This window comes from Acomys russatus, chromosome 19 (assembly GCF_903995435.1).
Source record: "Acomys russatus chromosome 19, mAcoRus1.1, whole genome shotgun sequence".
Taxonomy (NCBI): Eukaryota; Metazoa; Chordata; class Mammalia; order Rodentia; family Muridae; genus Acomys; species Acomys russatus.
In genome coordinates, this window is record NC_067155.1 from 30410897 (window position 1) to 30438864 (window position 27968).

At 41.7% G+C, this 27968-nt stretch overlaps 1 protein-coding gene and 1 pseudogene across 1 annotated transcript in view; one reads left to right on the forward strand and one right to left on the reverse strand.

The window, feature by feature from the left end:
- The window catches only part of LOC127203988 (zinc finger protein 721-like), a 1570727-nt gene that overhangs the window by 193691 nt on the left and 1349068 nt on the right, over positions 1-27968 (reverse strand).
- On the forward strand, positions 7343-26735 carry LOC127202953 (zinc finger protein 120-like; annotated as a pseudogene).

Genomic DNA, 27968 nt, shown 5'->3' on the forward strand with positions numbered 1-27968 from the left:
AAACAAAATGCAGTTGTGCTAGTGTTGGGGTTGGAGGTTGGGGGGGGGGTAGAGGATGGAGTGGAGGTGTGAAGGGAGGGAGGGGTGGGGGATGAGGGTGCCCTCCTCAGCAAGGAGAGAAGAGTCAGTGGGTCTCTGCTGAGCAGAGGGCTCTTAGAGGAGATAGGGAATCAGCAAGGACAGGGAGTGAGCCAGGCATGATGTTCAAGGTAATGCCTCAGGTGACAGACTAGCAATCATGCGTCTTCCTTGCTGTGATACACAGGCACCCAGGTGCTTTTTAATTATACAAGTTTCAGATAACATGCCAGTAATCCCAGCACTTAGGGGGCAAATATGTGTCCTTGAATTTGACACCTTGGTTATGTGAGGATTAGACATAACATGCCCAGGGGTGGAGGAACTGGAGGGTAAGGTCTGATAGAAGTCATGAAGTCATGTGGCCCTGGGCCATGGTGCCATGGTGGAAGTCCTATAGACACCCCCTGCACCATGCTCTCCCTACACCAGCCAATTCTAGCTAGAGTCATGTAGCCACAGACAGGTTTTCCCTAGAAGCCTGTAAAAGATCGTGTGTGTTGGAACTCGTGGTCATCACTGCCATTTTGTATGGATGATGATGAACCCTGCATGCACCCCATTTCTGCAGAAGAAACATTTTTTGCTTTTACATACTCTTTGAGTCTAGGGTCCTCTTTAAGTGACTTATAATTTCAAAGGATTGTATGGCCATCAGTGGCAGACACATAACATGACTTTTATTATAATGTATTATCCAAATTCTCCTGTTTATACCTTTCCAGTGTGTGTGTGTGTGTGTGTGTGTGTGTGTGTGTGTGTGTGTGTGTGCACATACGTGTTCATTATATAGCACAGGCTTTCTAAAAACTCACAGTGATCATCCTGCCTCTGTTTATAGAATGCTAGATTAAAAGCATGCACTATGACACTAAGCTTTAAAAATAATTTTTATGAAGCAAGGTGTCTGCTCATTTTCACAAAAATAATTTTAGTTGTTATGTTATGTGTAAAGTTGTTTTGCCAGAATGCATGTCTTTGTATGCGACAGGAGATGGTGTTAGAATGCCTGGAACTAGAGCAACAGATAGTAATGAAGATGCTTTATGCATTTCCCAGAAGCTCTATGGTAGCTAACAATCTGCTGTAACTTCTGCCCCAAAAGATCTGGGCTCCCTTTGGCTTTTGCAGGCACTGTGTACAAATATATACAGGCAAACACCTGTAATCATAAAATAAAAGCAAGGCTTGGCAAAAAGGAAGGAATGGAATTCTCTACAGTGCTGTCACAGGCCTCAGTCAGAGAGCAGCCAGGGCTAATTAAAATGAACTCTTTCTGGTCCTCTATGAATGTAGCTGTGTCCTTCTTTTAGGTCAGCCTTCTCAGAGGCATAAGCTGCTTTTTTCTAATGTTAGAGTAGCTCAGCATAGCCATTAATATAAAGAGCAGAATCCACAGTGATGATAAGTGAGGTTTATTGATGCTTTTTGTATTGATATCTCTGTACTTCCTAACTGTGAGAACTGTGACATTTATACATCTATCTTTTAGATCATAGATTAGGTGTAAGAGGTAGCTTTGACTTGTAATCAATCCACTTCCACAGTAACATTTACTCGATTTTCAGCCAAGACCTTATGGTACAAGATGAACATACCATAGAAATTTACACCTTTTTATAATTTATATATGTTCTTGCTTCATTTTTAGTTAATAATAGCCTCAGATGTCTCTGCCTTTACATTGTGACCATCTTTAGAAATGGACATGTTAAGTGAGCATAAGTAGGCATAGGCAGAGCTCTATATGAACTTGCCCAGAGCTCCTATGTAGTACTCAGTGCTTTCTTTTTGGAAGAAAAGTGTTGCTTTGGAACTGAATCCCAGGCTCTCCTTGACTCCTAGGTAAGGAATCTTGCTCAGCTCTTGTCCCTGGCTCTTGTGCTGGGTATTCTTATAGTTAAACAGACGACATCTGGATTTAACTAAGAGCTCCTACACAGCGGTATACACCTCTGAGCAAGTTTTCTTAAGTAAGACTTTTGAACTGGAAAGACCGTTCTTTAATGTGCATCTTTTGAGGTGATAATATTCATCTTTAATCAAGGCCACAGCTACGGGGTCAGCCTACATATAAAGAAGATATTGAAGAATGAAGCTTTCTTTCTTTGCCTGTTTTCATTAGTCTTAACTAGGAAATTTTCATTCCTTTAGTGTCTTTACATCCTAATTTGTGGAATTCTGGGCTATACTGAGCACCGGATAAGACATCTCATGACCCAAACAAGTTCTGCTGTCTCCTACTCTCCATTGGTAGACAGCCAAATTTGAACTAGCTGGACTAGAGTTGTGAGACATTGAAAAATATACTTTCAACATACACAGAAAGGGATTCATTCTCCCAGTTATGCTCATGTTGAGAACCTTGTCTAATAAAACTGTGTGTTTTCCATCTGCCCACTGTGGAAAACGTACTGGTTAGGAATCATGCTTATAAACGCACTAGTTCTTGATCCATTTCTATTTAAGTATTTACTTATTTTGAAGAGTACACTTTTTATAATTATCCATTTGTTATGAGTTTAACTTGAATTTAGGGGAAGAAAACCCTAAAGTAATGGAGCCATCATTGAGCTTTTGGTAGGAGAAAGAAATCATTTTTTGTGATCTGGTTCCTTCTTTTCTCTCATGGTTGTCTGAAAACCCTATGATAATGAGATCAAAAGTACCTTGAATTCACGTGACTTCATCATGAATCCACAGACTATAACCCTCCATTTGCTTTCCCCATTTTCTCTTTCTGGGCACCCTTTCACCTGTGGGACATGGGAATTCCTACTTTCAAAATTGTATAATGGGCTGTCTGATCTAGCCCCGTTGTGTTCAGTAGGAAGAATGGAGTGCCAACAGAGCACAGGAAGATAACAAGGTCATCTATTCTAGAACCAGGCCAAGTGCTTTTGTCACTCAGGCCTTCAGTTGACCTGCCCATCAAAAGGGGTGCTGGACTGTGAGTACTGCTGTAGGGGTCTATGAGGAGAGCATGGGCGAGCTTCGGCCTCAAGATATAATGAGCGAAGGGCTGCCTGCCTTGTCCCATGATGTCCCTTGGATTTCTTAGACCTCCTTGGCCCAAGATGAAGGCCTCTCAATGACTTCTATCAATGGGCTGTATCTGTGGAGAACATGGTGAGTATGGAGCTGTGTGGAGAAAAACCTTTGTACTCAAATTCAATATTGTATTGGTACATTCATGGAAAGCAGGCTGCCAACCTTGGATTGGCCTAATCTTTCTACTACCTTCTGCCCCCTGCATTTAACCTTTAAGTGTGAGATCCACTTGGAGTTAATGTTGTAGGATTATAAAGGGCATCTTATGTGTTGAGTAGTACTTCACAACCAAGTTGTCATGAGGAGTAGAATTGGTGCTATAAAGGATTTGCCCATGCACAGGAGATCGTTACATGAAGTAGAGTTTAGCTAAGTGAGGCTTGAATCTAAAGTGCTCCAATGATTAGTATTATACTGACCAGGCCTGTTATAGAGCAAGATGCTAGGACACACATATTTCTTCTCCAGATTTTCCCAAGTGTTTGTGTCCAAACCGTGACAAAAGAGCCACTGCTGATTTTCACTAGGTCCTGGGTACATTCCTATGTCAAATAGCAGGCCTCTAAGAACCTGTTCAAGGGGCTGTTACAGCGTCACAATCAATATGAAGGCCTGGTGTGCCATGAAGATTCAGTTTTCTTCTTGAGCAAAGCATAGATTTGCCACATAGGCAAATTGCGCCCAAGTATTTCAATAAGTAACACACTTTTGTGTTGAAAGCTGCCTGATAAAGCAAAGTTTTCTCTGAGAGCATCATGTATGGACATTGACATCTAAAACACGTTTGACAAAGCAAATAGTAGCCTAGTGCCCAGGTCTTTTTAGCTTTCCCAAGGCCCTGATGTATTAGAAATAAAATTGAGCTCCTGCTCTAAAACAAGTAATTTTCTTGGGAGAGCTGGTAGTAGCCTGGAGCCAGGGCCTTTGGGGAGTGGAACTTCAGATCCTGAGAACCCAGCTCTTATCACCATGTGGGTCTCTGGTTATCAATTGCAAGGCCACTATGGGCCTGGTCAGAAATGCTCTTGAGATCCCCTGTGTTTCCCTTATGCAGCCTTGTGTGATTACATTCTACCTGACTTTATCCCATTGTATCATGTTTTCTATTGACTTCATAGATATTTCCTGTTTTCTTCCATCCCGGCAGAGGCAGTATAGAAGATGTTATCCTTCTTAAGAAGAATACATGGCATAAGACATATCTAGTGCAAGATCTCCCCACCACAGCTTTTCCACCTTCCACCTTCTAACTCCAACTCAAGACCACGTCAGTGAAGCTTGGTCTGCTGTATCAGATCACTGGTCTACTTAAGGGATGAGTCTGGGAATATCTTTGTTGTGTAAGGCTCCTCTCTTCCTGAATGGCTAGACTTCTCTCCTACCCAATTTAAACTGTTCAAAGGATAACCTGGAGCCTGACTCTACAAGAAACTTCAGGATGACAGCACACATGTAATGAAAAATATGTTCTAGTCTGTCTCCTGTTTGGGCATTAGCCAGAGGCAAATTCAAGCTGTAATTAAAGGGCTGGAGAGATGGCTCAGAGGTTAAGAGAACTGACTGCTCTTCCAGAGGTCCTGAGTTCAATTCCCAGCAACCACATGGTGGCTCACAACCATCTATAATGTGATCGGGTGCCCTCTTCTGGCCTGTGGGTTTACATGCAGGCACAACACTGTATAAATAATGACAAATTAATAAATCTTTAAAAAGCTGTCATTAAAGAGATATTTTTATTAATCTCTTCAATGTGTGACATGATTTCTCCCCATAAATGCATATTAATTCTCAAACAGGTGGAGTTTGAGCATTGAAGAAACGTATTTTGAGGACATGCCTTCCTGTAGTAAGTTACCTGGCCTTGATAAGAATTAATAGGTCACCTTCATATTCTGTATTCTGTACATTGTATGTGGGAAATGAAATGCTGACTGAGTAGTTAAGAGCTGGAAACTTAACATTGAGTCTAGAATCCAGGTCACATGGCTCAACATAAGCTCTAATTCCAGCTCTGGAACTGACACCCATGTCTGCCCTCCTTAGGGATGAACCTTGCATGTGTTCTAAAGACATATTTGCCAGAAAAAAAATCACCAGTAATGTTTTACATTAGAATATATATGATTTTATAAAAAGAATAATTTCATCAGGTTGTTTTTTTAATCATTAAAAAGGAATGTTTTTATGTTTTTAGATGTTTTCCCTTCATATATATCTATGTAATACGTGCATGACAGGTGCCACTGTAAGCCAGGAAAAGGGTCAGATACTGATTGGAATTATAGAAGGTTATGATTTGTTTTATGTGTGCTGGATTTTAAATGCAGAACCTCAGGATGAGAAGCCGGTGGGTGTTTGTAAGCACTGGGCCATCTTTCCATTCCCATATTCATGTCCTTAGTACAACCATTCTTTAATGGGGGCTTGGTTCTAATTTTTCCCCAGACTACAATGGCTCTGAGGAAATAAAAGATAAATAGCATTAGGAAAGAACATGTTCATAGTTTCAATAAATTTCTGTGTCCACTCCTCCACAAAATCGAGGAAAAGTCTCAGGAATGATCAGGGGAAAAACAGACAATTCAAATCTCAATGATGTAACTAACCATTGGACCAAAGCTACAAGACTCAGTATTTCTACAAGCCCATGAGAGAATTTCATTTTTAGTATGTTAATTCACCTGCTTCTCTGATTGCCAGTCTCTGGAATAAAACACATCTTAAAATCTTATATCCTGTCTGCTTTTTGTGGTTTATGTAGTAGGAAACCTAAGCACTGGTAGGAGGAGAGGCCATAGAAGAGAGGAGAAGAAGGCAGTGCCATGTGTTAGGTGGAGGAGAAGTACATGGCCAGTGTGGTTTGAGATGTAGCTCAGATGGTGATAATTTTCAAGTATTTGGAATTATGGATGGGAGGTAGCTTGATAGAAATTATTGGAAGCAGATGGCATGGGACTGGGGCAGATACCTGCCCCATTATGGGAAATAGTTTATGGCATTAATATGTGCCCTGCCCCAGGTTAACTAAGGCCATTTTAAAATATAACAGGTGTCTGTGTCTTCACTGATTACTAGCGGGTTATAAAATATCATCATAGTAATAATTATATGCCTGATAAAAAACACTGCTAGGCCATGCTGATAAATTACACACTACAAGCTTGTCCCTGTGTGGGCCTCAAGCCAGGGGCATTCTATTCTAATCTCCCATTCTCCAATATTGCTGCCATGTCTCCTTGGGACAATCGATTGCTAGAAACTGCCTGATGTACCACAGAAGATCAAGACCAGTCAGGTCAGTAGCCTCAGTTCATCTCTGACCCAAAGGGCTGGTCATTCTAGACCCCCGAGCAACTCCTTTTCTGGTGAGACTACTGATAAGATCAGATTAAAGGCCAGCAGTCTGTGAGCAGCAGTTCTGGGGCCTTTTCCCGGCTAACCAGATCTTTCACGACTTTCCTGGTATTTCTCTCCTGCAATTATAGCAGCTGTAAAGGTAGATATCTACCTGCTGGAGCATTTCAGAGTTAGGTATCCATAGCAACCCTTGCTTAAGCAAATACCCATGCCTCTGTGCCTATATAAACTCTGTGAAAATTTTCAATAAAAGGGATTTGATCAGAATGCAGACTTGCCCCCTTCTTTGTGTCTTGTTTTCTGTCCCTATGCAGGAAAATTTCCTCCAGAGCATTAGTGGAACCCCATCTGGCCAGGCATTGCTGTGTAATTGTTTTTCACTTTCCCACTGGGGAAGAGGTGTAAACTAACAATAGTGTTCCCCAGTGTTTGTCATTTGTTTCCTGCTTTTCTCCTAGGATTGTCTCCTAACTCCCTGGTAAAAGGAAGCAGTAGTTTGCCTGTCCCCAGCCTGAAGACACAAAACTAAAGTCTTGTCTCCTAACATTGCTCTTTACTAGTGGGACATATGGATAACTCCACTGCAAGTTGAGAAATGGACTCTTCAAGTTACCCACCTAGATAGAGGAGGAAGCAGGGGAAGTGGCTATTGGGTGTGTGACTTGTTGAGGTCAGGGTCACTGTCCCCAGAGGGGAGGAGCAGGAGGCTGTGCTGAGGAAGCACAAGCAGTGTGTCCTCCCCGGGTTAGTTGGGAAGACAGATGTTGAGGCCATTGGAGGACAATGCTGCTGAAATGCAAGTCTCTACAGCTCTGGAAAATGTTTGGCCTTGGGTAGGAAGCTTGGGCCGGCCATCATGATTCTGAGCCTCTCAAGAGCAAGCTACTCTGGAGAGGTGTATATGTCACTCAAGAAGAAGTGGCCAATCAGGGCCTCCATGCAGAGACACGCCCCACGTCAGACGTGGAGGCGGGTTCTTCCGGGAGCCTTGCTGAAGAGCCAGCTCTGTGGCTGTGCAGGCTTGGGTGGATCCGCGTGGTGTGCCCTGACTTCTGCTGCTGGGTGTTGTGAGAGAAGCTCAAGCAAGTCCCGAAGTCCCGACATGGTGAGTGGAGGGTCACTGCCCAGAAATGGGAGGAGCAGGCTGCTGTGGGGAGCTAGCTGGGGTGGTGGGGCTGTGTGGGAAGACAGAGCAGTAGGCTATTGGAAAATATGCACACGTGCTACCGAAATGCCAATCTCTGCAGATCTGGAAATGGACTGGAAGCCTGAGCCATGAACTCTTTTGCTGTGTCCCTTCAGGACACTGTAATTCTAAGGGAGGTGCTCATGTCACCCGAGACTCGCTGGCCAATCAGAGCCTCCCGGCGGAACAGCCAGTATGAAGATGAGGCTCTTTCTTCTGGCTGCCATGCCCAGGTGCATCTCTTTAGCTGAGCTTTCTTTAATGGTTCTGTGTGATGTGCTTTGAGCACAGCTGCTGATTGCTGTGAGGGAAACTCAGGCAAGGTCTGAAATGACAAAGTAGTGAGCTCAGGGTCACTGGGGAATGATGGGTTAAGACCACAGGTGAAATAAGCCAGTGGAAGCCAGATTGAACATAAAAGGGCAAGTTTACTTGGGAACTGAAACTCCTGGGCTAGTTCAGTAACCTCAGGGGACTAGGCCAGAGGAAATCATCCCCGCCCCCCCAACTATGGCAACAAGGATTGCAGGTGAAGGAAGATGAACTATCTGCGACCTGCTGTACTAGGGAAGCCCTTGGCCCCAGGGGTGGGGTTTGGAGCATCTCAAGGAATGCTAAGAATGTGCAGAGGCTTTCCTTGCAGTGGGCAGGGTTGGAGAAAGAAGTGGGATTGAACAGAGCATGTAGGGGAGGGGGAGGGCAACTGCAGATCCCAACTGAACACCCACAATGGGGAGGATCAGAAAGGGGAGCTGAAGGAGCTGGTGTGGCGGAGCCTCCCTAGGGTTGTGTGATAAGCAAAGGCCAAATGCAGCCACTTTTGGGTTCCCATGTGACCCTAGTGCCTTCCTGGACCTGCACCTGGCCACTGAATAACTTCCTATGGGGTTGCATTTGGGCAATTCTTTTGGAGCTTGGGCTGGTGTATCGAAATGTTCTAGGAAGGATGCCAACCTTGGAAAACCTTAATTTCTGTAGGATCTTCGACAAGTTCTGCTCTTAGTACTTAACTTTTAGGTGTCAGAAGCATTTGGAGTTAATTTTGTGGAGGTTGTAAAAGGCATCTCATGCGTTGGTTAGCAATCCAGGGTTAAGCTTTGATGGAGAAAAGTAGAATTGATGATGTGAAGGATGTTCCCATTCTTAGAAATGGTACCAACTGCAAGTAGAATTTAGCTGAGGGAGGTCTGCCTCCAACACACCCCACAGATGAACAGTATGCTAACCTGGTCTGTTAGAAGTTAGGAAGCTAGGAGACACCTGTTTGTTCACTAGGATTGTCCAGACAGTTGGCTCCAAACCATGGCAGAGGAAACACCCACTAGTACTCCCATCCACCTATCAAAGAACAGGCCTCTCACAAGCTGCTCAAGTATTGAGAATAAAATAAAGCTCTTTTTCTAAGCATGGGATAATGTTTGGGAGAGTTGTTAAAGCTCTGTACCAGTGATTTGTTTGTGTGCATGGGGTGTGTTCAAAGCCTGAAAACCCAACTCTCTTCACATTCTAAAGCTCTGGTTAGCAGTACCAGGGCCACTGTGAGCTTGGTCAGTACTGTTCTTGAGATACCCTTGTTCCCCCTGTGCAACATTGTTTAATTAGAGTCCTCTCGAGTTTGTCTCATTGTATGAAAGCTTCACTTGACTTCATAAACATCTCCCTTATATTTCATTTCCCCCTGTGAGCGGTATACAAGATGCAATTCTTAAAAACCTTACTTGACATAAGACATAGCTTCTGCAAAACCTCCTCACCTCAGCTTTTGTACTTTCTATCTTCTACTTCTCCTTTCTTTTTCATCCTCTGGAACCTTCCACTTAGGACTCTGTCACTGATGTTTGAAAGCACTGGGGTCGTTAAGAACTATTTTTGGCAACATCATTGGTAGGTAAATGTGTTAATAGGCTAGGCTTGCTGTGTCCAGCCCATATTTAAATTGTTCGAAACATAACTTGGCGACTAAATTTAAAGAAACTTAATGGCAGCAGCATGTAGAATGCAAAATCTGTTTTTAGCTGTCATTACAGAGATTTTTTATTAGTTAATTTTGTATTTGTGTATATTGTGATGACTGTGTGACAAGGCATATTAATTCTAGCACAGCTCCGTTTAATGTCTTTGAGAAAACTCTTTCTGATAAATCTATGCTAACTCAGGTGGCCTTGATGTCTGTCTGTTGCTTCCCAGAGAAATGCCTTGCTTTCTTCATGACTAAACTTCCTAAGTTCTTTAATTAAAGGACTGTACCACAGCAGAGTTTAAAAATACTCACTTTAGTCATGTAGTGAACCGTCCATTTCCATATCAGGAATAAGGATTTTCATGTGGATCATGGCTTCTGCCTTCAGATCTGAACAGGATGCACAGTTTACGTTCACACTGCAGGGTGAGGCAGGACAGGCCATAACTAGCTCACAGACTAATGTTTAGGGCAGTCAGCTGCGAGAGCCAATACTATGAAGAAAGACCTGACTGAGGCAAGGTGAGTGATGATGTCATCCCCCAGCATGGATTAACTCATGCATGTGAATGGAAACAGACCAGATCAGTGGGTAAACATTTTCATAGCAGTTAGCTGAAGCATTTTTCTGTTCATATTATTCATGCAGATTCAGATTCAAGCAACAGGTAAACCCTTCTCTGCCATGGACTCTTTTTGTGAACTATGTATACTTTCTAAGAAAGTTTCCAGGTCCCCTTCTGAGGATCTCCAGCAGCCAGGCAGGGCTCCTTCAAGTTTTGGCCCTGGAATCCCCCTACATCATTCCCTGGGTGCCCTTTTTTAGCTCTTCCAGTCACCTGGGTGCCACCTTCGTGTGTTCCAATAGAAGGGTTCTCAGATCTTCAGCCTGTGGTGTTGGCTGATCTACGCCTCCAGACATCAACAGCCCAGGACTGCAGAGCTGCTGTGGCTAAATCTCCACAGTGCTGGGATGAGCGATCACACTCCTGGAGAAACTGAGAAGCTGAAGCCATGGAAAAGGCAGCAGCCCCCAAATCATCAGTTGTAGTTGCTGCTGACAGGGAACTCACAGGGTGAGAGATTTGTTCAACTGGAGCTACTCTCTGAGCTCCAGTGCCAACTCTATTGTAGGTTTAGATTTTTCAAAACCTACTTTATTTAGGGTTCCTAAATCCCTTTATCTTCCTTTTAATCTACCAACCCGAGGTAGGGGAGAAAGAAGGTTCATAGAAAAGGGGGTGTGAACTACTTTAGAAGTAGTTATTTGGGGAGATTCTATTCTTCCTGGCAGGATACCAAAAGTGCAGTCCAATAGGAAGCACCAAACAATACCATGAATCAGTGACAGTGACACAATCCACCAGAGCCAGCAAGTCTCCAGCTAATAGGTATGAGTCAGCAGAACTGGCCAGAATCAGCCAGAATAGCACAAGAAGTTGTGGCAAGAGGCTCTCTATGGAGTGAAGACTATTGTGCACACTTCACCACTTGCTGTTTCCATTAAGTACTTGCTGCCTAGTTCAATACTTGCTGCTTAGAATAGAACAACAGAGGATGAATGCTTGTTCTGCTTGAGTTAAAGATAAATGTATGTTCTGTTGGAGCTAAGCAATATTACCCTGCTTTGTTCCTCTCTCAGAAGAGTAGGGCAGTAGAATGTCCCCAATATCCCCTACCTTATAGACCATCGAATCAGTTTCAAATGCTTTGTCTATCCACCTAGGCACAGTGTACCAGGAATAGAATTAATTGTTTTTGGCTGAGCTAGATACAATGTACCTGAAGTAAAATTGATTCTTCCTGATTATCTCTTTTAATTACTCTGTGAATGGCCCTGGGTCACAGCCCCCTTTTTCAAACCCGTCATATTTTCTTGAGCACTCAGTCTTTGTTAAATGACCAGTAAATTTTCTCTGCCCTGAGTTTGGTGTCCAAGTGGTCAGTGTGGGCTATTCCTGAACTCCAAGAGGCCAAAGCTAGCAGGCTTCTGGCTTAAGAAGCTTTCAGCTGCAGATAAGGCAATTAAAGTAGGCAAAAATGTTAATGATGAGGCATGCCCTCTTCAGAATGGCTGATTGCTGTGTCTGTGAGAGATTATATTGATTGGAGATTGATGTGGGAGGCTCTTCCACTGAGGTTGGCAGTATCCCTTAGCAAGTGTGCCTGGGTTGGGTAGAGATCAGGCTGCAAATAAGAGAGTGCTCAAGTAAGCAAGCAAGCCAGGAACAATGTTTGCCCATGGTTTTTGCTATAATTTTCTAGGTTGAGTTTCTATTGTAACCTTACAGAATGTTGGACTGTGAGCTGACAGAACCATCTGAAAAAGCAATAAGTGGTGCAGAAGAAAATGCAGTCTGTGAGTTTAGAGAAAAAAACAGAACTAGGTAGTTTTAGATGGCAGTCAAATCCTGAAAGAAATGAATGGATTTTTCAAGGAGCTTATCACCAGTAAAGAGAAAGCCTTACCTGTGCATTGGAAGCCTAAGATGGGTAACATCCTTTCTTGCTACACCTTAAATTAACGGAAAGTATAGGCAAAGTGATTCCAAAGAAGGCACTTCATATAAAACCCTCTGCAACTCTGGTCCATGGCTGGTATATTTCATCTCAGTTTAGAAACCAAAGTTGGCAGGATCACCCATTGTTGTAAATGTTTTAAACCAAGAAAGATGCACAATTCAAGGTCATGTATTCTGTCTCTGTGAATTTAGTTCAACGTTGCTCCAGCTATTTATGTTTAGCAGAGACAGTGCCCCAGTAAGGAAACTATGAGCTCTCATTTCACCAGGCTTTGGATATGTAGCCCAAGGTGCATTTTGAGACCATAAGATGTTGAGATACCTAAGCTTGAGAAATATATCATGGAGAAATACATATACTAAGTTAACGTAACAAAACTGAGTAATGAATGAGAAATTGTAGTCATAGGGTTATCTATAACCTTTGAAACTGGCCCCATGTCTGAGATAGAGTTAGGGTACTTGGTGTTTGCCCTGGTGGTTGTTTTGTTTTGTTTTTTCTTTTTATTTCTTTCTTTCTTTTCTTTTCTTTCTTTCTTTCTTTCTTTCTTTTTTTTTTTTTTTTTTTTTTTTTTTTTTTTTGCCTTCATCCAATCTTTCCTCACGATATATACATTTCTCTCAATTGGAATGGGAAGGTTTATTCTGTGCCATTGTATATTGTGTAAAGATATAACTTGTTTCCAGATTTTAGAAAATATAGCTATGAAAAGATTTTCTGCAGTGTCAGAAGCGGCTTTGTTCTCTTTAATACTCTATGAGCAGTTGCAGACCATTAGGATCATTCAAGTTGATTAAAATGCATTTTCACTGTAAGTCAATAATGACCAATATCAGAATATAATTGGTCAAATCAGAAAGACTCTAGGTAGCATGATTTCTTTAAACACTTATCTCTGCTTTTTCTTTTCTTTTTTTTTTTGCTTTCTTAAGGGAGCTTTTGTCCTAAGCGTTTACCTAGATGTCTTTTTGGCGCTGGGATCATTTTATGTTTTTGTTTCTACTGTGTTGTGTTTGAATCTGTTTGCTCAGTTTCCTTCTCATGCTGTCATGCATCCACGACTATAGACTGTGCCCCTGAATCACATAAGATATAGTAGAAACAGTTAGTATTCAATGCTAAGCTATTTTGCTCGCCGTACTTTTAATTAATGAACTAATTAATTAAGTCACTTTACAGCCTGCCCTCTCTCTCCTCTACTCCCAGTCCCACCATCATTCCCCCTTTCCTCACGTAGCCCTCCTTCCCTCAGTGAAGGGGAGGCCCACAAGTGTTATCAACCTCCCCAGGCATCCCAAGTTGTGTCAGGACTAAGAAATCCTTTCCCACTGATGCCTAAGGAGGCGGCCCAGATAGGGAAAAAGGGATCCAAAGTCAGACAGCATAGGTAAATGTCTCCTATTCCCATTGTTAGGGCTCCCACATGTTAACCAAACTGCACATCTTCTAAATATGTGTAGTCAGTCTATGTATGCTCTTTTATTATGGTTCAGTTTCTGAGAGTCCCCATGCGCTCAAGATAGGTGACTTTAGGTTTTCTTGTGGTATCTTCAACTGCCCAGGATCCCACTATCTTTCCTCCTATCCCTCCCCCAAATTCCCTGTGCTCTGCCTATTTTTTGGCTCAGGGTCTCTGCATCTGTTTCCATCAGCTGCTGGAGGAAGACTCTCAGAAAACACTTACGGTAGAAACCTGTCTGCAAGCATAGCAGAGTATCATTAATAGTGTCAGGGATTGGCTCTTTCTCTTTGCGTAGGTCTTATGTTGAGCAGCAAGTTATTTGTTTGCCATTTCTTCAATCTCTAATCCATCTTCATCCCTATACTTTTTGTAGGCAAGATAAATTTCGAGTCGAAGGCTTTAAGGGTGGTTTTGTGTCCCCCCTCCCTCTTCTGGAAGTCAACGTGGCTATAGTAGTTGGCAACTTCAGGATCTTAGCCCCTGATACTACAGGTCTCAGCTAGAGTCACCCCCATAGATTCCAAGGACCCTTCCTTTCCCAGAGGTGCCCCCTTCCTCAGAAGAATGTTAATTCAGAACATGACTGTTCTCACAAGAGATCACATGCAAGGCTTTCTTAGGTGTATGCAACACAGCAGGAAAGAAATCACATCCAAAGGTCTTCTACGTCTGTGTGATCCAGTTGTAATACAAAACATGCCTTTAATCCAGGAGACAGAAGCAAACAGATTTGAGTTTAAGGCCAGCCTGGTATAGAGCAAGTATCTAGTAAAGAAAAGCTTAGATCCAGACATGGTGACATAGTCCTTTAATCCTAATTGAAGGTTAAGTTAATTTAAAGAAGGAAGCAGCACCCAGGCTTGATAGTGATATGATTGGGAGGAAGAAGAGGTGATGGATCAGAGAAGATTTGGTAGAATAGGATATGGCCAACTCCCACTAGAGAGAGCCAAGGGAAGCTACTTAACAGGCATTTTTACAGAGAGAGGAAGCAGTTTTACCAGGAACCAGACCGCAAACAAAATAATATGTCTCTCTCTTGCCAAAAGCTCAATGATGGTTCCATTACTTTAGGGGTTTTCTTCTGCTAAAGTCAAATTAAGCTCTTAACAAATGAGTAATTAAAAAGGTGTAGTCTTCAAGGTAAGTAAATACTTAAATAGAAGTGGATCAGGGAATAATGCTTGTACAAACAGTATTGCTGCTGGGCAGTGGTGGCATATGCCTTTAATCCCAGCACTTGGGAGGCAGAGGCAGGCAGATTGCTGTGAGTTCGAGGCCAGCCTGGTGTACAAAGGGAGTCCAGGACAGTTAACCATACACACAGAGACCCTATCTTGAAAAACAAACAAAAAGACAAAACAAACCAAAAACCAAACAACAACAAAAATACTATTGCTACCCAGCACATCTTCCACAGTGGGCAGATGGAAAACCCAGTTTTATTAGTCAAGGTTCACAACATGAGCACAACTGGTAGAATGGATCTCATTCTGTGTATTTTGAAAGTAAATTTTTTGAATGTCTCACAACTGTGGTCCAGCTAGTTCAACCTTGGCTATCTACCAAATGAAACGTAAAGACTCCAGAACTTGTTTGGTCCATGAGGCTGGTTGTCTTATCTGGTGCTCTGTATACTCCAGACGTCCAAAAATTAGGATGTAAAGACACTAAAGGAATGAAAATTTCCTAGCCAAGACTAATGAAAACAGGCCAAGAAAGAAAGCTTCCTTCTTCAATATCTTTTTTATATGTAGGCTGACACCCATAGCTGTGGCCCTGATTAAATTTCAATATTATCATCTCAAAAGATCCACATTAAAGAAAGGTCTTTGCAGTTCGAAAGCCTTATTTAAGCAAACTCTCTCCAAAACGAAAGCATGGGGTACTATATCGGGAGTGTGGACAAGTTCATATAGAGTCTGCCTATGCCTACTCATGCTCAACTGGCACATCCACCTGTAAAGATGGTCGCAATGTAAAGACAGAGACATCTGAGGCACTGTTGGGTAAAAATTATGCAGGAACATATATAAATTATAAAAAGAAGGACACATTTGCTTTCATGGAGGATTCAAAAGAGTTCATTTTAACTACCCCTGGCTGCTCTGACTGAAGCCTGTGACATCACTGTAGAGAATTCCATTCCTTCTTTTTTTCTAGGCCTTGTTTTTTTTTCTGATCACAGGTGGTTGCCTGTATATATTTGTACACAGTGCCTACAAAGGCCAACAGATCCCAGATGCCCTGGGGCAGAAATTACAGCAGATTGTTAGCTACCATAGAGCTTCTGGGAAATTCCTAAACCATCTTCATTACTATCTGTTGCTCTAGTCTCAGCGTTCTGACACGTTCTCCTGGCCTCCCTGGCAACCAATCGTGAATGGGGTACAAAGACATGCATTCTGGCAAAACCAGACTCTAACTAGAATTAACGCATATGGGGAGAGGTTGATATAAGGTGTGGATACAAAATTTATATATATTCAAGGATATGAATTGGCCTCCAAAGTGCTGGGGTTACTGGCATGCTATCTGAAACTTGTGTAGATAAAGCACCTGGTAGCCTGTGTGTCACAGCAGGGAAGCAGCTATTCCCTATCTCATCTAAGAGCCCTCTGCTCAGCAGAGACCCACTGACTCTTCTCTCCTTGCTGGGGAAGACACCCTCATCCCCCATGTCCCCTCCCTACACACCTCCCCTCCACCATGTACCCCCCAACCCCAACCCCAGCCCTAGCACAACTGTGGGTTTTTGTTTTCTTTTTAATCACCTTTCCACTGAGAATGATGTGTTGATTAACTACAGTGCTCTAAAATGATTATCATCTCTTTCCTGCTTTCCTCCCAGGTTTGTTTCATATCTATCAGGTGAAAGGTAGCTGCAGTTTACCTGAACATAGCATGAAGACAGAGAACCAAAATGTTGTTTCCTAAACTCTCTTTAATTTGGAATCTTTTGTGTACCCTTTCACTTGTGGGACAGACTGATAACTCCACTCCAAAATGAGCAATGGCTTTGCAAGCTGTGCACCCTGATTCCAGGAAGGAGGGAAGTGCCTGAGTGTTTTGCAGGGACCTCAGGCAAACTTAGAAGTTGGGACCTGGTGAGCTCAAGGGCAAAGGGGGAGGGGCAGGCATCTGAGCTCAGGAGGCCTGAGTGGCTGGTTCTGCCCTGGGGTGAGTGCAAAGGTGGAAATGCAGGCTCTTGGAGAATGGGTAGGAGTGCTACTGAAATGCAAATCTCTCCACAGAAGAAAAAAAGACTGGTCCTGCAATGGAAGCCTGTTCCAGGAACTACTGTGCTGTGTCCCTTCAGCACACTCTACCCATGGGGAAGTGCTCCTGTCACTCAAAATTAAGTGGCCAATCAGGGACTCCAGGAAAGAGAGAAAGAGTGTTCTTCCTGGTGCCATGCTGTAAGTCCCTCTTGGTACCAGAGCGGACTTGAGTGGCAGTGTGCAATATGCTCTGAGTGTTTGTGCTGGGTGCTGTGAGGAGAGCTCAGGCAAGGTCAGAAGACACAACATGGTGAGTGCAGAGTCACTGCTCACAGTAGAGAGGAACAGGCAGCTGGGCAGAGGAAACTGGTGTAGTGGGTCTTCCCTGGGGCTGCAAGATAAGCAACACCAAAAGTGGCCACCTGTGAGGTCCTTTTCGGTCTTAGTAATTTTCTGGACTTGGTGATGGTCTCTGACTAACTGCACTGTGTGGATTACATCTACACAAAGCATTGGGAGTAGGGGCTTGTGAGTAGAAACATCCTTGGCAGGATTACAAACTCAGACCCCTACTTTCTCTAACTTCTTCTGAAATGCTGTTCTTAGAATGTAACATTTATGTCTAAGATATATTTGGAAGCCCAGCATTGTGGCACACGCCCCAAATCCCAACACTCAGGAGGCAGGTGGCTCGCTGTGAGTTTAAGGCCACCTCGGTGTGCAATGTGAGTCCCTGGCAGCCAAGAATAAAACAGAAAGACATATATATATATATATGTGTGTGTGTGTGTGTGTGTGTGTGTGTGTGTGTATGTGTGTGTATATATGTATGTATATATATATGTGTGTGTGTATATATATATAATTTTTGTGGAGTTGTAAATGTCATATTATGTGTTGGGTAACATGCCGGTATTAAGCTGTGATGTACAAGACGATAATTGATATTGTACAAGATTTACCAATGACAGCAAGTAGAGTTTAGCTGAGGGAGAACTGCGTCTAAAACGCCCCACAGAGAAGTTAGCCTGTTAGAGATTAGGATGCTAGGGTACACATGTTGATTCACCAGGATTGTCAACACATTTGGCTCCAAATCATAGCAGAGGAGACAACTCTGATTTAAAACGAACCACTTGGCACATCTTCATCTCCAAAAATTATGCCTCTAATAAATTCCTCCCTGGGGCATTACAGTGTCACAACAAACATTAAGGCCTGATGTGCCATAAAGGTCCAGTTTTCTTCTTGAGAAAAGCCTAGTTTTGCACAGCTCTTTCACAAACCTAAGAAAATATTTGACAGAGACAAAAACAGCCTGTGGACTAGGCCTGTGAGCTTCCTCTAAGGCAAGATGTATTGAGGATAAAATAGTGCTCCTTCTCCAAAGCCAGGAATGTGCTCGGGAGAGCTGGTAATGGTCTTGGTCCATTGTGCTTGGGGTGAGGGGTCTTCAGCTCCTGAAAACCTAACTGATTCTACCACACAGGCTTGGGTTGATCAGTCCCAAATCCACTCCGGGCTACATCAGTAGTTTGTGAGAGACCCTGTGGTCCTGATGTGCAGTTTTGTTTTATAAGACCTGTTCCGTGTTTGTGCCATTGTATGATACATTTCTGATAACTTCATAGATGTCTCACATATGGTCCGTTTCCTCCATGGATGTAGTACACAAGATGCTATTCTTGAGAAGCTTTCTTGGCATAAGTCATAGCTTGTGCAAGTCCTCCCCACCTCAGCTCTTCTAGTTTCTACCTTCTACTTCTTTTATCTTCTCATCTTGTGGGACCTCCAACTCTGGACCCTGTCACTGAAGAATGAGCTGCTTTTTCAGGACACTAGTGATTCTGGGATTGTATTTGCTGTGTAAATCCCTCATCAGTCTAAGTGGCCAGACTTGCAGTCTCAGACCATATTGAAATTGTTCCAAACATAACCTGGGGCCTGAACTGAAAAGACATGAGAGCATGAGAGCATATGTGGAATGCCAAATCTTTTGGCAGCATTAGCCAGAACTGGATGCATGCTGTCATTAACAGATTTTTAAAAGTAATCTTTCAATTGTGTGTAGAGTGATTTCTTCCTGAAAAGGCACGTTAATTCTAGGACAGCTGTATTTTCATCCTTTTGGAAAATGTTTCTGAGATCAACTATGTTGACTCAGGTTGCTTGGATACCAACCTGTTGCTCCCCAGGGCAGTGACCTTGTTTACCTCTTGATGAAAAATTCTAAATTCCCTAGGTAAAAGACTATACCACAACAGTGTTTTAAAATTACTCATTTGAAGCTGAGCTTGGTGGCCCACATCTTTAATCCCAGCACTTAAGAGGCAGAAGCAGGTGGCTCCCTGTGAGTTCAAGGCCAGCCCGGTCTACAAAGTGAGTCTATGAAAGCCAAGGCCTACAGAGAATCGCTGTCTCGGATAAACAGACTTCTGTTTAAAGCAACATCCCCTGCAGCTCACCCTTTTCTCATGCTGTGCAGTTAAGACTTTTTTGAGCACCTAACCCTCTCATTCCCACTGCCTGGAAGACAGTCCTTCACTTCTTACAGGCAAGGCCCTAACTAGGAACTCAGGAGAAAGAGGCACCAGTGAATGATTGTCCTCTATCCTCCTTGGATCGGGGAGGAGTCACAAATAAAGGGGCCCTGTGTAAGAACTGTTTTCCCTGACCAACTTTGAAGTGATGTAGTCCCAGCACAGAAATGGATGTGGAGTACCACAAAGGGTGGCACTCAGAGAAGCTGAAGACCAGAAGAGGGGTCTCCTGGGGAGAGTTATAGAGTGGGGCAAAGGGGCAAAACTTGAAGCAGCTGGGTTTGGCTGCTAGAACTCCTCAGGCAGGGTCCTGGACAGTTCCCTGCAAAGTCTACAAAGCTTACAAAGTTTACGAAGGGAGCCCATGGCAAGGAAGGTTTTCTCTGCCATTTGAGTTGGCAAGAAGAACCACCACAGGGAGAATGCTGGACAGAGATTTCTTTGATTTTGAGTTGACAGTAATCCTGTAGTTCTTGTTTAAAGGACAATGTTATATTTCAACATTGTACTTTGTGCCTGCCTTAATCCGTGGTGCCATCTATGTTGTGTGAGTTTATTAATTATAATCTACTTATATTGCTCTTTCTCTAGAGAATGATAGATCTTCCCAGATTGATGTCTTCTGAAATATTAATATATTATGTTATGTGTTCCTAATTTTGGGGACGTTCTGTGGAGAAACAATTTTAGTTTTGTCTTCTTGCTCCTAAAGACCTGCTTCTTCTCATTTCTTGGCAAATCTGCATTTCCCGGCTAGTGCAATCATCAGTGTTTGGTGTTTTGCTACTTAATTGACTGATGTGGTTAACACGTTTATTTGAGTGTTTAAAACCTTCTCATGTATTATTGTGTCTGTGTTCAAACGGATTTGGGTACTGGACATTTCTGAGCATACAGTCATCTGAGGGAGCCTCAGTGATGGTGTGGCCTCATCAGAACGGCTGGTTTCTATGTTAGTTAGAGATTGTGGTGATTGTTGACTTCTGTGGAAAAGCTCTTCCATTGAGGGTGACAATATTCCCAAGCAGGTGTGGCTTCACTGCATATTAGAAATTACTGACCATGAGACAGTGACAAAGCAAGAGACCAAGCCAGGAAACAATGTTTATCAATTTTTTTGGCTTCATTTTCTAGCTTGAGATTCGTCCTGTAGCTCCAAAAATGATGGAGTGTGAAATGACAGGGCCAAACATGTAAACCTATTCATGACCTAAGATGCTTTTGGTTAGAGGATTTAGTCACAATAGCCATGTAATCAGTAGAAACTTTTTTTAAATGGTGCAAAAAAAGGTATTTTAATGCTGGATACAACCTGGAATATTCTCTTTTGGAGGAATGTGGAAAACTAAGGACATGAATAAGAAAAGGCATAGAGATCTGTACAAAAAGAGATTACCCAGCTGCTTTTGTAGGCCCTGGAAGAGAGTAATGCAGAGAGTGTTGAGAGTATTACAGGCAGAGGCAGTTGAGGTCATAGGATTTCACTGTAAAATGTACTCCATGAAAAAATTAATCTAGAGCTCATTTGTGTGATATTTTGGCCCAAAACCTTTTATTCTGCCCATGCCCAGAGGAATTGAATAGGGTAGAATTTATGAATAAAGGCCAGATTTCTTAGATGGAATATTGAGTCAGTTGGGTAGTTATTGCTAGTGACTTATTCAGGACTACAGTGAAAAAAATCAACAGGAGGGGTAGAAAGAAATGCAAAGTCTGTGGTGTAGAGAAAAAGAGCACTAGGTAGTTTCAGATGGCAGTCACATGATGAAACAGATGTAGGGCTTTTAAGGATATTATCATCATTCAAAAGAAGGCCTTTGTTCTGTTTTTTAAGCCCAAGAAAGTGCCCTAAGTGTAATGCTCCCTCAGGCTAAACCTAATGGAAGCAGTAGGCAAAGTGATTTCTAGACCCAGGAAGGAACTTCCTATAAAACCTTCTACAACGGTGGCCCAACTTGAAAAGGATTCATTCCAAATAAGAAGCCAAACTTGACAATATCATCTATATGTACTGGTTCCGGAAACAAAAATTATGCAAAATTTCTTATCACGGATTTCCCCCTCGAGATTTTAATTCAGCACTGTTCCAGGTCTCTGTGTTTGGCAAAGTGAGAATACTGTAAGATTTATCGCAAGAAGTTCTGAGTATGAAGCCTGAGTTGCATTTTGATAGAAGAAGAGATTCAGATACCAAAGCTATGAAAAACCTGCCCAGGAAAGATGCACATAGGAATTGGAAGGAACCTAACTGAGAAATATGTGAGAACTTGCAGGGATAGGGCCATCTAGGTCCTTGGAAACCAAAGCCCTATGTCTCTGAGCGAGAGCGACAGGAGTTGGTGTTTGCTCTGTTGGATTTCCTGCCTTGGTCCATTCTTCTATCACTATGTACACATTCCTTTCTATTGGAATGGGAAAGAGTTTTCTGTGCCATTTTATGTTAGAAGGATATAACTTGTTTTCTGATTTTACAAAATGTGGAAGTCAACAGATTGCCTTGAGTGTCCAAAGAATCTTTGCACATTTGAACAGTGTATGTGCTGTTGCAGACCATTAGGATCATTGAATTTAGACTAAATATATTTTCATCGTGGAATGACCAAATAAAAAATCTCCCAGGTAGAATGATGTCTTTGAACACTTGTCTTCCATTTGTGGCATTGTTTGGGGAATATTACAGAAGGTTTTCTAAGAGGAGCCTTTCTAGATTCTTGAGTGAGGATGGGATTTAAGCGTCTATAGACTCAACCCTTTTCCTGTTCCTGTGTCTCCTGTGTTGTGGTTGGAACTGACCAATCAGCGTCCTTCTTGTGCTGTCATGCCCTCATTAGTATACACTCCATCCCTATTTCATAGAAGATGCAGTAGAAGCTATTCAATGCTAAGCTTTTTGGCTAGCTTATTATTTTTATAGTTTGAATTAGTTTTTATTTTAAGTGCTTTTGTTTTTTGATTTTGAATTTGAAGACAATGTTTTCGGTGTAGCTTCTGCTGTCATGAAAGTAGGCAAAAATACCAAGCCGACTTTTAACTTAGTGATCCATCTTACTCTGGCTAAACAGTGCTGAGATTTGATGTGAGCCAAAATGCCTGGCTTGTTTTCTCTTTATATTGTGAGCTGATGGGCTTGGGATGTAGTATTTGCATGTATGCTTGCACGTAAATGTGCTGTTGTGCATATTTTCATCCACATCTTGTAAAGGTGGAAGAGAGTATACTTTATTCCCCAGGATAAGATGTATTCATGACATTAAACTACATGAGCTTTCTGAGCCACTGGATTGTAGTTGTGTGCAATTCTACATCTCCTGCCCTGTGTTGCTCATTTATTATCAACATCAATATTGCTAATATTTTCTTCTCTCCATTTTTAACTTCTTAAACATACATTTTCTATTAGTAAGATCTTATTTATGGTACCATTTAAATTGGGGCACTTCAAGTTTCTGGAAGATGATAGAGACCTGGAGTGAATACCTGATACTTTGTAGGAACTTCAGTAAAGACCAGATAGTTCTTTTATCTATTTTTTTTGTTGTTGTTGTTGAGTATTGTGTTCTTCACAGGATTCAGGGTCTTAATATGTGTTGGAAGGGCCCTGCTGTTTGAGGCTTCAGTCCCAGTCCTGCCAGTCCAGATAGTAGTTCTGAAGTCAGTGTTAGGTGCAGGCCTCCCTCTCTCCAGCAGGGCCTCCAGCTCTCTGCCTTACTCCATCTACAGAGAGTCTTTAGACATAGATGCCCCTAATCGTATTTGATATATGGCCCTGGACGAAGCTCCCTGCTAGCTCCTCCCTCCCTGCACCTATAGGTGATTAGATACTGTGTTCCTGTTCATATGACAGGAGCATGCTGCCAAATGTAAAATAAGCATCCTAAAAGTGCCTGCTTTCAGCCAATTCTGTACACCTATCATGGAAGTTCCCCACCCACTCCTGAAGATATATAGCCGTTGTTCTCGCTGACTATGTTGACCTAGCTCCTGAAGTGGTTGCCAGAGTATTGAATCTCCATTGTTCTTTAGGCCTTCCAGGCCCTACCTCTTGTCTTCTGAACCTCTTGCCTTGGTGGGATGGTGGCCAAACCCCACCACCTAAGGGAGAAGAGAACCACAGTTTGTACCTCTTGCTGTCCTGGAATTCATTGCATAGACGTGGCTGGCAATCAAATCATGAGATACTCCTGTCTCAGCTTCTTGACTCCTGAGATTAACGGCATGAAAAAATACACTCAGTTTAAAAATCATTTTTATCATTAGTAATTGTTTATACAATTTCTCTGACATGAGCCCAGTACTCGTGAACTCTTTCTCTACCTCCCCATCCCTCTGATGATTCGTGTTTATCTTGCAAGTCTATATCCTATTCAAGTGCTGAGGAAAGACAGAAGTGGACCTCAGTATTCAGGATCCTTATAAAATGTCTTGGTTACATTAGAACATCTGTATCAGGAAATTAGTAGAGGAAGCCACAGATTTATGTGAATATATTGTCAATAAAGGATCCAGCTACACTGTCATCCTATCATGCTTTCTCTTGCACCCCTGTGTGAGATATTATAGGATGCAGTGACCTGTGATGATGTGAATGTGAAATTCACTGTGGAAGAGTGGGCTTTGCTGGATCCTGCCCAGAAGAGTCTCTACAGAGAGGTGATGCTGGAGACCTACAGGAACCTCACAGCCATAGGTAGGACTGTGAATTTTATGTTGCTTTTAAAGTCTACCTATAACTCTTTCTCCATTGTTGTTATTTGTTATTGTAATGTCAACTGAAAATGAGGATGAATGAGATGAATAAATCAGCCAGATGTCTGAGGTTAACTGAAGGGTAACTTGAATCTTGCCTAATTTCCAATAATATATCATGCATTTTCTGGTCCTGTATTTTAGGTTACAGTTGGGAAGCCCATAATATTGAAGAAAATCTTCAAAGGTCTAGAAGATCTAGAAGGTAATTTTCATGTGCAAGTTGATACGAATATGCCTCTGAATTACTTTTAGTGCATCCTTTAAATTCTAAACAAACCCAAGAGTGTAAATATGCACTGTTTGAAGTGTATCGATGATTATTAAAATCTGACAAAGACATGTACCTCAAAGTCAGGTATCTGACTCATTTTTGTACGTCATTTCTCTAAGAAAGAAGATAAGAACACAATGCATTAACAGCTATCACCATTTGAACCATAGCGAGCTAGATTGTAGAACTGCTAATCTCTTTAGTCTCATACTGCTTAGATCCTTCAGAAATGTACACATTAACCTTCTAATAAACAAATAGTCCATAAAAAAGCTCGTGTTCTTAATATATTTGCATTAATGTTGCTAGGTTTAGTGAGAGGAGCAGTTTGTGAAAGTGAAGAAAGTTATTCTGGAAAAACTTTTATCCCTATACAATATGTCAATGAGAAAAACAAGAAGTGAGACTGTGAATGCAGGGTAAACCTTTTCATTTGTTATCTTCTTTAATAGATATATCATTTATCACAATGGATACAAGCTCTGTCAGCATAGGAACATTGAACAAAGCAATAAAACACTCTCTAACCCAGAAGAATTACAAGATTTGTAGTAGTGCCCATAACGTGTAGACTTTCTGAACGTAATAGAGTGTACAATTAATGGCTCTTCCAATTTTATTGGCACTACATCCAGAAACTCACACTACAGAAAAACTTCCAATAAAAATATCAATGTGGATTGCCTCTGTTTGCCGTGGTTCACTTTGCAATTGTAGTATGACTCACATGAGAGGAAAAATTTTAATGCAACCAGCTTGGAAATCTGACTTCTCCCAGTTCTCTTCCAACATGTGAAAACCCTCTTCTATGCTAAGAGGATGCTTTAAATGTGGTCCATGGAATACATGATCTTACAGTCACAGGGCTTTTCAAAGACGCAAAATAACACTTGAAGAAGGAAGGAAAAATGAAAGTCAATAAGCTGATATTACCATGAGATCTGATTACTTTTACAATTAGACTAAGTTGTAAAATTAATTTGCGGAGATAAAAAGATTCTCAGTGTAATGGATGTGTGACTGTGACATGTGCCATTTGTCTTTGCAGGAATGAAAGAAGATACACTAGAGGAAAACCCTCTCCATTTACTCAGTGTGGCAAATGTTTGTCACATCAAAGTCATCCTCGAAGGCAAGAAATAATTCCTTCTGGAGAGAAAACATATGAAGATATTCAATATGGTGAAGCCTTTGTACATCACAGTAGTCTCCAAATTCATAAAAGAACAAAAACTAGAGAGAAACCCTATGGCTGTAAACAATCTTTTATGGTCTTTGACCATCAAAGTTATCTTCAAATTCATGAGAAAATTCATACTGGAGAGAAACCTTATGAATGTAATCAGTGTAGTAAAGCCTTTACCCAGAAAAGTTCTCTTCAAAGGCATGAAATAATTCATAAAGGAGAGAAACCTTATGAATGTAATCAATGTGGTAAAGCCTTTGCACATCAGAATCGTCTTCAAATGCATAAAAGAATTCATACGGGAGAGAAACCTTATGAATGTAATGAATGTGGTAAAGCCTTTGCATGGCTCAGTTATCTTCATGTTCATAAAAAAATTCATACAGGAGAGAAGCCATATGAATGTAATCAATGTGGTAAAGCCTTTGCACGGCACAGTTACCTTCAAATGCATGAAAGAATCCATACAGGAGCGAAACCTTATGAATGTAATCACTGTGGTAAAGCCTTTGCATGGCACATGTCTCTTCAAAGGCATGAAAGAATTCATACAGGAGAGAAACCTTATGAATGTAATCAATGTGGTAAAGCCTTTACACAGCACAGTTCTCTTCAAACGCATGAAAGAATTCATACAGGAGTGAAACCTTATGAATGTAATCAATGTGGTAAAGCCTTTCCAAGGCACAAGTCTCTTCAAAAGCATAAAAGAATTCATACAGGAGAGAAACCTTATGAATGTAATCAATGTGGTAAAGCCTTTGCATGGCACGATAATCTTCAAAGGCATGAGAGAATTCATACCAGAGAGAAGCCTTATGAATTTAATCAAAGTGGTAAATAAAGCCTTTGCACAGTACAGTTATCTTCAAATGCATGAAAAAATTCATACAGCAGAGAAACCTTATGAATGTAAATAATATGGTAAAGCCTTTGCATGGCATAATTGTCTTCAAATGCATGAAAGTATTCATACTTGAGAGAAGCCTTATGAGTGTATTCATTGTGGTAAAGCTTTTGGACAGCACAGCTCTCTTCACAGGCATGAAAGAAGTCATACAGGAGAGAAACCTTATGAATGTAATCAATGTGGTAAAGCCTTTGGGTGGCACAATCAACTTCACATGCATGAAAGAATTCATACAAGATAGAAGCCTTATGAATATTATTAATGTTGTAAAGCCTTTGAATATCACAATTTTCTTCAGAGCTATTAAAGAATTCATACAGGACAGAAACGTCATGAATATAATGACTGTGGTAAAGCCTTTGAATGTCGTGGTCATCTTCAAAGGCATGAAAGAATTCACACACTAGAGAATCTTTATGAATGTTTTTCATATTTTGAAGTCTTTACATGCCTTTACACACTGGAGAGAAATTATATGAATGTAATTAATGTGAGAGAGCCTAGCAGTCCAGAGTATCTCACAGACTTGTTCTATGAAGCAGGAATTTTGAAGAACCGGCCCACCAAGTCTCTGCAAAGTGGGACATAATTTTCCAGTTTCATGCTTGTTCACCATTTCGAGAGTCAATGTCCTCTCAGCAGTAGAGAACAGTTGTTTGATTCAGTGGCTATTTGGCCACATTTGTTTCATAGATGTCCATCAGCTTAATTGAAGCATATTGGATGTGCCGCCAGAAGCAGCTGTGTCTCTCTGTCAGGAAAGGCCTTTCTTTTTTTTTTTGGTTTTTGGAGACAGGGTTTCTCTGTATAGCCTTGGCCATCCTGGACTCACTTTGTAGACCAGGCTGGCCTCGAACTCACAGCGATCTGCCTGCCTCTGCCTCCCAAGTGCTGGGATTAAAGGCGTGCACCACCACGCCCGGCTAGGCCTTTCTTATTGAATGCCATATTCTGTAAGTCTCTGAAGTGTTTTGAAGACCATCTATGTATTTACCACAGTGAATAACATGCGTGTCTATCTATGTATCTATATTGAACAATCAATGTATCTATGTCAGCTTATCTAAATAGATAAACATTGCTTGCTTCTAGCTATACACAATCTGCTTAACCTTGAAAACATACACAAGAGACTAAATAAATCTTGTCCTGTAATTATCTAACTAGTATATAACAAGACTCCAAGTAAGATTTCTACGTGAGTAACTACGGACTTTCATCTCCAACCATCTAGAGCAGCTTGGAAGAGTTCGCTTTCATAAGACTAGAACTATATCAAATGGGAGAAAGGAGTAGGTCCCCAACACTTCAACAGTAATGACATGCTGTTTGATAATACTGCACCAACTGTGAAAGCCCTTTCCAAGTGTGTATAATCCTTTAAGCATTGCTATTGTCTTAACTCACCACAATGTCCTCCTGGGCCACCTAGCTTGTCTTCAACAAATGAGTATTTAGTTTTTTTAAAATTTTG